Source organism: Sciurus vulgaris, assembly GCF_902686455.1.
Source record: "Sciurus vulgaris genome assembly, chromosome: 7".
Lineage (NCBI taxonomy): Eukaryota > Metazoa > Chordata > Mammalia > Rodentia > Sciuridae > Sciurus > Sciurus vulgaris.
The window spans coordinates 30,353,842-30,366,017 of NC_136467.1; the positions used below are offsets into that span (position 1 = coordinate 30,353,842).

The window sequence follows — 12,176 nt, forward strand, 5'->3', positions numbered from 1 at the left end:
TAAATTTTGTATTGAAAATTATAATGTTTAATTAGCCTATCATAGTTTTATCTTTTATTTCTTATTTTACCCAAAATATCTTGCCTGAAAAGTTTACATGAAATTTTAATGATATCATAGATACAGAACAGTTAAGTGACTTTTAAATATTATTTATGAGAGCTTCTGATAATCGTCAAATAAAAAAGAACAAGCTGATCTTTTTGTAAGTTAAATAAGCTACAAATGAGACCACAGTAGTATCTAAATGTATCATCCATCTTTCAGTTCTAGCAAAATCTGTGAAGAGTCAGCAAGCATCTTTCCCTGTTAAGCATATGTTCAGGCTGTGGTCTTTTGAGTCTTTCATTCTACTGACTTTTTGCTTTTTTTGGTAAGAAATATGATTTTTACTTTCAGAAGGCAGTTTTATTTGCCTGATGTTGAAAGAGTTAATCATCTAGTAATACAAAATTTAGTCACAGAGTACCACAAATAATGTACTTTTAGGATTCCCATAATAATAAAAAAAAGTACAATTTAGAGAAACTGCTTCTATTGAATTAATTTATGAAGCTAAACTTTAGCAGTTAATGATTTTTTATTATCAATATTTGTCTGCTTGAGTCTCTAGGATGCTGTTCTACAATTAAGAATATTTATTGTACCTCCATAGCACTTTATATGTTCTAGATACTATTTAAGCACTTACATCTATTTAAGTTTTTGCAGCAAATTTTAGCATCTAGATCCCATTATTAGCCCCATTGTACAGGATCTAGGGCCTAAATCAACACAGTCTGGTCTTGAGATCCATATTCTTGTTTGATACACTAAACTGCCTTATTGGCACATTCCCTGAGTATCCAGTAAACAAACTTTATGCAATACCATTTTCCTTATGCTTCTCTATGGACTGTATTTTTCCTTGGTACTTTTTATCCTTTGTAGGAGGAAAGATGGAGGTTTGTTCATTTTTAAATTACCTGTACTATGCCTGAATACTAGCATATAACGAATGTGCATGTACTGTTTTAAGTAGGGTCAAATCTTAAATTTGAGAAGTTTCTTAGCATTTTTTGAAAATCCCAGGTAATGAGCCTACTTTTTCACTAGGTGGCAGTGTCTCCTCTGAACCAGTATTAACTCGAATGCTTTTTAGTCAGTGTCTTACGCAAGATAAATCTTTATTGACCACCTATTGTGTGCTCAGATGACCATGTTTTTTCTAATCCTTTATACTTTTTAAGTAGTTGATTAAACCTCTGAAAGAACTTTAGTCAAACTGAAAGGCAATTCTTTATGCCACTGACTTGACTTTATTAATAGAATCATGTTCTTCAGTGGTCACCTATAAAAGTGTTTTATAAACAGATAAGCACTATGTTAAAACAAATAGAAGATAAAATGATTTGTTATCATGCCTATTGTTGTAGCTTGTGTGGCATTCTTTACCAGAGGTCAAGTAACGTTACATTCCTATAAAATTTTTCAAATACTTGCTCATTGCCTATGGTGTTTATAACACCCTGTATTCAACATAGTACCTGAAATATTAGTAATGCGCAGTAAATTTTGCATTAAGAACTGCAAATTTTCTTGTAGAATGACATTTCCCATTAAATTTTATAAAAATATAGAATGAAGGTATCATCAGTAAGTTCGAGGCTTTATAATAATAGTGGTAGTAGTAGCTAACATTTATCAAGTGTTTACTATGGGTCCACCACTCTCATGAGCATTTTCTCATATATCCTTCTAAAATGCTTCGAGGTAGGTATCATTATTGTCTTCATTTTGCACATAATGAAACTGAAACATGGGGAAAATTATGTAATTTGCCTAGGGTCACACAGTTGATAGTGAAGCTACTGTTTGATTCTAAGCTGTCAGATTCCATAGTTCATGCTCTTAATGCATTAAGCTGTCAAATCTACTTAGTTTGCCTTCCTTCATGATGAAGTAACTTAAATTAAGAAGATAGCTAAAGGACTGGGGTGTAACTTAGTGATAGAGTGCTTGTTTAGCAAGCAGAAGTTTGCTTATCTAGTATTTTTATTAATAGTTCACCTCTTTAAAAATTTGGGGTGTAACAATTAGGATACAATAAATCATCACATTCTCAACAAAGTGCATAATATGAATTTTCTTTAATGTGGCGTTTTAATGCTTTCACAATATGTTTTCAATAAAATAATATCTAGTTGAAATAAATTTAATATATGGTTTTCTTGTAATAGTGATAATGAGTGATTCAAAAGCAAACTCAGATATTTTAATTTTCATACTTAGATGAAATTATACCACAGCAAATATAACATATCATAGTACAGAGTTTTAAATATTGATCTTAAGCCTAGTAAGAAAAAATAAGAGATAGAGATGCCACATTTTAAGATATGCTGAAATTACTTCTTAGTTATATCCTAAAGAATGTATTTTAATATTTTTCACATCTTGGAATACTTTGCTTTGAAAGTTCAGGCCATTCAGGGAGTCAGGATATGTGAAAAACTACTTGATGATTTGAGCATGCACCAGAGCACCAAATTCCTCAGTCACGTCTCTTTTTATGCTTACGTTGATGCTTTTTAAAGTGCACCAAAAAGGAAGAATTGTGCGATACAAAGTAAAAAACCGCATGGTAGGAAAGACTGGAATAGAAGTTAGAGAGCACTGGGGGGTCTAGACAAAATTCTGTCACTTTCTCTTTGACCCTGGAAAGTAATTTAGCACTTATGCATTGGTTTTTCACCTGAAAAATAAGAATAACACCTATTATATTTTATCTCAATATTTTATCAAAGGGAAATTATCAGGCAAGGCATGAAGCCTTGGTATTACTAGAGTTCATGGACCAGACTGCAGTAGGGAAATCTTAGCTATTTTTCATAGCAATATACATGCCACACACTTTGAATTTAATAGCTTAATGTGTGATTATTGATAATGGAATAGGAAACCAACAAGAGAATAGCATTGCTGCAGGAAATTTGTAGATAGCTTATTATATTTTAATGTGCTACTAAAGGATCTACCAAATGATGGTTGATGCTCTCCCATTTGGTTGAATATGAGACTTAAATCTGCTACATGTTCTTGTATAGCTTTTTGAACAGTTATATTAGTAACACATACATTTTACGTGATATTTCAGACATGTCACGGAGGGGCTGGGGGGATAGTTCAGTGGAAGAGTACTTGCCTAGTATATGCAAGGCTCTTAATTCAATCCCCTTTAACACAAAACATAAATAAATAAACATTAAATTAATTGCATCAGGGAAATATCGAATTTACTAACAGGCCATTAAATATATGCATATGGGAAGATGTCCTTATTTAGCAGAATTAGACTAGGTTGAGCCATGGGACGCAGAGGCCTGGCTTCTAGGAATGGCTGAGAAGCATGTGGTGCTGTGTGGGAGTGATTCCCTGTCTCCTTCTGGAATTTTCCCCTAAGAGAATGCTCCCCTAACTCCACCTATCCTGTCAATCACAGAAGAAGCCTCCTGGCCCTTGTTCTCTTTAATTGTATGTTATGAATAAAGGAGAGTTGGGCAAGTTGTTGTTGTAAGAGGCCAGAGCTGGTATGGCCAGATCCATCACGCTGCCTCTCATATAAAAAGAGTATTGGCTCTTGTGTGTTTATTGAGTAGATAAGTTTTTGGGGTAATAGATAGAAAAACCACCAGTTAACCCTTTCCTCTTCGACACAGGACATGGCAGAGAGGATCTCCACATTTGCAGGCTCCTAGAATTGAAGTGTTAACGCAGTTGAACTTGGATCTATCCACACAGTGTCATAAGATTATCTGAATCAGGAAAAGTCAGACCAGCTAAAACACATAAAAAACATAGACTGTTGAATATTCTCTGCACAGAGCAAATGTTAAAGAAAGAGAAGTAGAATTCTTTCTTACTGGTAAAGGCTGGGAAACCACAGGACTACCAGTTTATAGTAATCATACTATACTTCAAAATGAAATTTATAAAACATTTAGGTATCCTGTAAGTTGACTTTGTATAATAACAAGGCAATATATTAATAACAAATCTTGAGCAAGGAATTAAACATTGACCCAAAGTAGATCTTACTGTTAACATAGTGTACTAGAAATAACATATGATGATTTTTATTTGTACTTTCCTATAAAGTCAATAACATAAGTACACATAGATTTTAATAATAGCAAACCTTGTATTTGCTTTTAATGAGAAGGGTAGTAGGTAAAATATTTTATTTCCCCATTCTTTCTATTTAGAGACAAAATTCTCCTGAGAAAACCATGTGTTTTTTTCATAATTATTTAAGACCAGAAAATACACAAAAGCTCTGAGCTTATATAAGTCAAAGAATCGTTAGTTATTTTAAGAATTTTTTTTGGAGATGAACTTAGAAGCATTTTGATGTATATAACATTCTTTCAGCAAAGAATTACCACCCATGTACTCTCAGCACCTTTCTCTTCCTCTGCTGTCCCACTTAGCACCTTCAACTAATTTGTTCACTTGCAGAAGGCTGAATTTCCAAGAAGGACCAGTGTCTTTGTATTCTCAGGGCCTGCTTCAGTGCTTGTACATGATGACTTTCAAAAAATGATGAACGAGAAAGGATGAGATTGTTAAAATCATGAATTTTAAACCTACAAGATTCATTCAAAGCTAAATTTTAAACATACAAAGTTAAATTAGCACAAAGAAGAAGAAAACAAAGAAAAAAAATGTAGTTATTTCATTGCAACATCACGTTCCAGTTATGATGTAAAAGTATTTTGGAAACTACTGAAATGTTAAAAGCATAGATCTTCAAAGGAATACCAGAGACCACCTATTATAATTTGTTTTACAATAAAAAGCATACAAATGGATTGAGTATGTATTTATGGTGGGCAAGGGAGGGAAAAGCCCAAGAACTTCTAAGCAGCTTCCTTTTCTAGTGTCTAAGAAAATTAGTCTTTGCGAATCTTTTGCACATTTTTTTTGCACAGAACTAGAGGTGCCAAAGCAAGTATGGTATTAATTTCACTCCATGAAATCTAGTCAGATGACCTTTGTATCAAAAATTCCCTTTAGAAAACAGAAATAAGTATTCATAATTGCTGGGTTTATTTTTGTTATCTGCATCCATTTAGGTAATTTTAATTCTTTCTGAAAGGCATATTAATGCCTGGGGAAATTTTTTTTTTTTTTTTTTGGTGCTGGGGATCGAACCCAGGGCCCTGTGCTTGTAAGGCAAGCATTTTACCAACTGAGCTATATCCCCAGCCCCAAAGGGGACTTTTTAAAACAGATAAATACATAGGTGGTGCCTTCTTTATCTTTTACTGGTTAAAAAAATTCATTTTTTAAGAGTGAAAGATAATACATTCAGCATATCATAATACTTAGAAAAAGTGATTAGGTAAGAATGGATGCAGTGGTACACACCTGTAATCCCAGCAACTTGGTGGGCTGAGGGAGGAGGATGGCAAGTTCACAGCCATCCTTAACAATTTGGTGAGGCCCTAAGTAACTTAGTGAGACCCTGTCTCAAAATAAATAATAAAAAGGGATGGGAATGTAGCTCAGTGGTAAAGGTCCCCTGGGTTCAACCCCCAGTTCCTAGTACCAAAAGAAAGAATGCATGAAAGAAAATGTGATTAGACAAAAAGAATAAGATGAAAATACCCAAATCCTACTAATGTATAACATATATTAACTAGTATGTGTGCTCCCAGACCACTTCCATGTGTGTTCAGTCACTTGGGGGTTAGTTAAAGTACAGTTGTGATCGACAAGAACAAAATTCAGACAAAATATAGGGAGTTAGAAAATACCATTAAATAGTTATATATACCCTGCTTTACTTTCCCTTCATTGTAGAAAAAAAATTTAACAGGCGATTTTAAAAAGCAAAGGCGACAAAGACATGAAACAGTGTGTTTTGTTGACTTACTCATCTCTAAAGCTCATCCATTTCCAAGTTCCAAATCCCAATCCAAACAGCACTTTCATTGATTCATTTGTTTTTTATAGCTTTAAAGTTTCTCTTATTCTTTAAGCCATCTTTGAATCATTGAGGGTAAAATAAAAGTTATTACTGCTCTGTAAAAAAAAAAGTTCAAAATATATGCTAAAAAATAGTTGTCAATCTCACAAAAATCTGTGAAGAAATAACTACCCTTCATTTATAAAGAACAGTAATTCATATTGAGGAACATGCATCACTGAAAGTCTGGTAAGTCACTGGGTCGTCTTCAGTATTGTCCTGTGGTACTCACCATTGCCATTTGTAGGGAAAAAGCACTAGTTATTAGTAAGTTGCTCTTCCTTTACAGTGTCTTAATGAAGTAGTATGTAAACATAAAGATCTAAAACGTATGCATAATCTCAGACTCATGGTAGGTGAAACGGAGCTTAATAACTACCCAAAAAGTTATTCTTTTGTATTGACTATATGGTTTTATAAATTACTTTTATTACAATTTAAATGTGTTTAGTATTCATATAATAATTATACTGCTATATGTGATTTTAGTGGCAAGATTCCCTTTCTATAAGGCATAATTTATTTAAATAACTGTTGCACAGTTTTCATTATTTTAAATAATGCTGCAGTACACACACATTTGGCTACCTTGATCCTTTATTCAAATAGTTCATGGCAGGGGAGACTATCTTGAGGTTCAGTGGTCAATTAACAGGCAAAGAAAAGAGAAAGACTCAAAAATTAGAAAACAAATAAGCCAACTTAAAGATTTGAGCAGGCATTTCACTGAAGAAGCTGTAAGTTGGCAAATGAGAATGCAAAAGGTACTCAACATTGTTAGTCAATTAAGTACATCAAATTAGTAAATTTAAAACACAATGAAATAGCACTATGTATCTGTTAGAACAACTATAATTAAAGACTGGCCATTTCAATTGACAATGTTATGGACTTACTGAAATGTTTCTACATTACTGGAAGTAGCTCTACACATCTACTGGAAGGGCAACCTGAGAGTGCTTCCTTAAATTTTGTTCCCTGTGTGCCTCCTGTTCCTAACTCTAAATTTTAGCATTGCATAAACTGTCATATCTTGCAAAGAAAGTTATATTTTTTCCTTTTATATATTTTGTCTGTTTTTTGGTAAATCTGGTTCCTTCTAGTCTTTTTTAAGCAGAGATAGAGGAACCCTGTTATCTGTTCATTGTTTTTTAATTTTTATTGTCAGTTTTTTAAAAACTTTTAATGAAGACTCAAATTTTCATGTAGTGGTCTCTATCCTATTTCTCCATAAGATCATAGTATCTGATAAAAATAATGATCTGTTTTTTAGAAATACTTAACTATATACACACCCATGTTTTTGCCTGTAACTTCAGTAGTCTATATAATCTCTGAAGGCTCATCCATGGGTTCCACATTTCAAGACTTTGAGATTTCTTCCTTTCCTGTCATGGTTAGAAAGGCCTGTCATTTCAAGATTTTATAATTAAGGAAATACTTTTTAAATGATGATTTTATATATTTTTCTCCTTTGTATATACAGATAGGCATTTAAAATTCTTTCAGATTCATCTATTTTAAATGATCACATGACAAAATATGTAAAAGCATCCTCAAAAACAAAGTACAATGCAGTGTTCTCATGACTGTGGTTGTCATCATCATCAAAAACCATTTACCTTTGAGTCATTGAGTCATCTTTCCCACTCTGGAGAATTAAATACAAAATAGAAAATAAGTTAAAAATCGAAGTCTACTTTGAAAGTGCGTACTTATGCATGTTAATAATAAGGGAAAACAAAATATTGTAAATATTCAGTAATTGTAAAATGCATTTGAAAAATTATGGTACTTCATTAGATATTATAAAACATGGTAGTTGCATCATTGTACATGTATGAAAATATTTTCATTTAATTGAGAAAGTATTAAATTACATTCACCTTATGATGTTCTTTATAAAACTATATAAAGATTGGAAGAGATATATAGAAATACAAGAACAGGTATAGAGAGATGGATTTGTGAGTATTTTTTTTATTATAACATACCTTTTAATTCTCTTTGATCCTTGTTTTTTAATATTCTATTTTTTATATACCTATGTTGAAAACGTTAGGTTCCCATATCAGTTTGTTTGGCCTTTAAGGCTCAATTATAATACTGTTTGACCTGAAATTGTGAAATAATTATATTTTCTTTCTTGTGGTTTTAGTGTATCTAGTAATTTTACATTTTGTCAGTTATGTCATCTTTTTATTACCTAGTTTTTAAAATGTATTATGCAGTTTCTGATCATTTGTTGACTGCTACAGTTTCATGGCTTATTTATTTGATTGTGCTTTTACAATGATGATTTGAACTAATGATAGATTCATTTTTTTCAGTAGCCCAGCAGGAGGCTGAAATGTTCAAACGCTACAATGGAACATTTCCATTACCTGGAATACACCAAAGCCAAGATGCTTTATGTACCTGTCCTAAACTGCCTCATCAAGGCTCTTTTCAAATTGAAGAATTTGTCCACACTGAAAATTCTTCAACAAAGATGCAGATAGTGAAGCAGAGACTTGAAACTGTCACAGTACGTTTAATTATTAATTATTGAAAACTTAAAACCATTTGTTTTTATATTGCCTTGCAAATGAATATTAATGAAGTAAGTTAATTTCTTAAAACTAGATTTTCATATACTTTGATAGTTCTTTTCTGAAGTCATTAATTATAGTAGACAAACCAAATTTAGGATAATCCATCATATTATCTTGACTTATTATTTCTGTAAAATAATGAACCCAGGACCTAGTTGTAAGGAGGGCTTTAAACCAGAGCACCACACGTAGAACTTGACACATGGGTATGATTCGTTCCTAGGAAAGAAAGACTATGGCCTTCTTAGCCCTGCCCAATAAGATCCCTAAGGCAAGATGAAGTTAGCAGCTTGGATCCTAGCCTGTGAATTCTCAGGGTCAGACCAATAGGACCACCTCTTGGAAAGACAGAAAATATTCAGTCTCTGCCCAGGTGTTCAGAGTCCCATAAAGTCTTGCCTCAAACCTCATATTTCGTTCAGTGGTTCTCAAACTTTAGTGTGTATTGGAAACACTTGATAGTCTTATCAAAGCACAACTTTCCAGGGTCTATACCTAGAATTTCTGATTCAGCAAGTCTGGATGGTACTATGATTTTTCATTTCTCACTAGTGCCCAGGCAATGCTGCTGGTCACCTCTGACCAGCAGTCACTGAGACCAAATGGTCTAATTCACAGTTCCAAACACTTAGGAAGAACATAATAAATAGGTATTTCATGCCATCATGTAAACTATAAGCTCTTTGGAGGAAGTTCTGATGTTGTCTTCTTTATATCCCCCAGTCTGCATAACTGATTTTCATTGAAAACTAAAATAGTTTGGGTAATCTAAGGAAAAACTAAGTTCCTAAACTTCACTTTATCACAAGTGCTATTTCTTATTTTGTCTTTAACCAATTTTTTTTCTGTCTTCATTTCAGGAAGATCAGTCTGTACCTTAATTTTCTTTCCAAAACTTCCCCATTCTTTACATTTTTCCCAGCTCTTGACCTTCCTCCTTGGTTTTCTATTTTCCAATTGGTGTTGTCCTGTCTGCCCACCATACATCTGTGTGCTGACCACCTGCTAATAGCCTCTACAAAAAACAACCTTTACCCTCTACACCTGTGCACTATTTTTGTAGAAAGTGCTGACCAGTTATATCTTGGCCTTCCAGGTTGAGCTACAACACTTGGAAAAAAGAAAGTTTAGTTACCTCAAATATTTATTGATTACCTACTACGTTGAAGTTCCAGAGAACCATAAAAATATTAAATCCTTAACCTTTAGTTTGCATCAAGTCTGGTAGGTAGTGAGAAGTATTTAAACAACTATTAGGTAGAGTCTTTTAATAATACGGCATGACAGTGATGATGACCCTTTTTTTTTTTACAGACAGGAAAAATATTTCTATTCAAAAGACAGATAAAAAGTTTATAATATAAATTTGAAATAGTATATGCATAATCTCCCTTGCTATTTTTTAAAACGTTTCTAACATTATAAAAAACAGTGGTAGCTAATTGTTTTTCCATGTGTAATTATTGAGCCTCTGCTACTGTTATAAATACTGTGGTGGAATTTTTGTATGGAAACTAGTGAAAGAAAAAAAGAAGCAGTAGAAAGTATCTCCCAAACTAATAGAGCAGTTAATGAAAAAAAAAAAAAAAATTAGTCAAAAATGTGTGTCTCGGCACTAAATTACCCTCACTGCCCCAAAAAACTGACAGGAACAGAACATTCCACTTCATTTCAGCACAGCCACATAATAAGAATACTGAAATCCAGAAGAATAGGTTTAAGAGCTACATACAACCCACTGGACAGTTTCAGTTCAAAATGGTAAAATTTATTGATCTCCTTTAGGGTTAGAGATGGACCATTGAAAAGATTATGTACATTAAAAAAGAAAAGCAAATAAAGAGAAAGCATATCTTAAAATAATGTGTTCTGATCAACAGAATGTTTTAGGTTTGTGTTCTCAATAAAATAGAAGAAATCGAGTTTCTGTTAATGAAAAAATGAAAAGACAGTCTGAGATTTTGATGTAAAAGTTATCTGGCTAAGGTAAAAAGAATTTAAAGAAGTTTAAAAGGCAAGGTTCAATTAATTCTACATTGCAAATGGTAAAGGGGAGAGTTGACACATAAAAATATCAGATCAGTAGTAGAGCCTGGAGAACTAATTTCAGAAACATCCTAAGGGTGCAGATAAAAAGATAGGTGGAAATAGTTAAGGCTCTACAGCTTAGGCACAGGCATAGATACACTGGCACCAACCTCCACCTGCTTTGTTACTCAGGATAAATAAATCCAGTTTTCCCCATCTATAAGATTCTATTATTTCTCTATTCTTTTTATATTTTGCAAACATTTGGGTTGACAGGCTCCCTACGTTTTGTCACTTTTTTTTTACTGTTTCTTGTCATTATATTTCAGTGTACTCCAAATTCCCTTTTTTTGTATAGGCTCTTCATTAATTTATAGAAGAGTCTATTACTGGGGATAATTGTTTCTTACTAAAATTGAAACATTTTCTAATAAATTATAGTTCAGGTTTAGGATGTGATTTTGTGTGTATGTGGGGATGGAGAATTGTATAATAAATTTAGCTCAGAGGTATTTAAAGGTATTTAAGAGGTGTTTGCTCATTAGCAAGTAAAGGACATAAAAGATAAATCCCTGTTCTTGGGAACATTACCATGTAATAATAATATAAATTGTTTGTCTCATAGTTATACTTCACTGTATGCTGCTTCCATGGCAGTACCTAAAAGGTATTCTGCAACCCTGGTAAGACCTCACAGGTAGATATATCTCAAAGTTTTCAGATCCATAAATATGCTCTTACCAGTGCATCCACAGTTGCTCAGTTTGGGTTACCTTTTAAAAGTAATCAATCCTCCAAAAGATTGATTAAAAAATCCATGAAAAAATATCTTATAATGAAAGGTAGACCTTCCCAGTTGTTGGGACACTTTTAAGACCATCCTCCCATTCTAAAGGTAACCTAAACTCAAGTCAGTAGATCACAGAGGTGCTTATTAAGTAGCATCATAGTAGAACAAATTGGATGAATTCAAAATGTTTTATGCCAGTTTTAAAAAGTTTGGTTAATTTTCTCTACCCCCCACAGGAGATTTCACCTTATATTGGTTATTGATAACAACTGTTTAATTATAAGTAATAACTGATGTAATATATTTCTGCCACTGTTCTATGTCTTTGCATGTTTATTTAATCCTCAGACCATTCTGTAGGAAAGGAGAGGGTACTAGTATTATCCCCACTTGCCAGAAGAGGAACTCTTTCCTTTCAGTAATTAAATTACCACTCCCTCCTTTAGATACAGTATCTTAGAAATTTCTGTATAAAATGTTGATACTCTTTATTTTCAAATTTCTGTGTTTTTTTTTTTCTAAACCCTGTGTTGAGTTTTACTATTTTTCTTTAGTTCTTTACTAGGCTGATGATATATCCTGGTTAATTTTAATTGGACTTACATATTTTTGGTATTTTCTTAGCAGAAAAGTTTCTAATTGTTCATTATGTATTGACTTATATTCTAGCTCTTTAAATACTAATCATATTCTTTACCATTCAGTAGTGTTTTTGAGATGTCATCTGGTATAAATTATTAATATAGAAATACTA

The 12,176-nt window shown here is 32.7% G+C and overlaps 1 protein-coding gene across 1 annotated transcript in view; it reads left to right on the plus strand.

Annotated features, from left to right (window-relative positions):
• Nucleotides 1–12,176, plus strand: part of AHI1 (Abelson helper integration site 1) — a 208,733-nt gene that overhangs the window by 93,927 nt on the left and 102,630 nt on the right.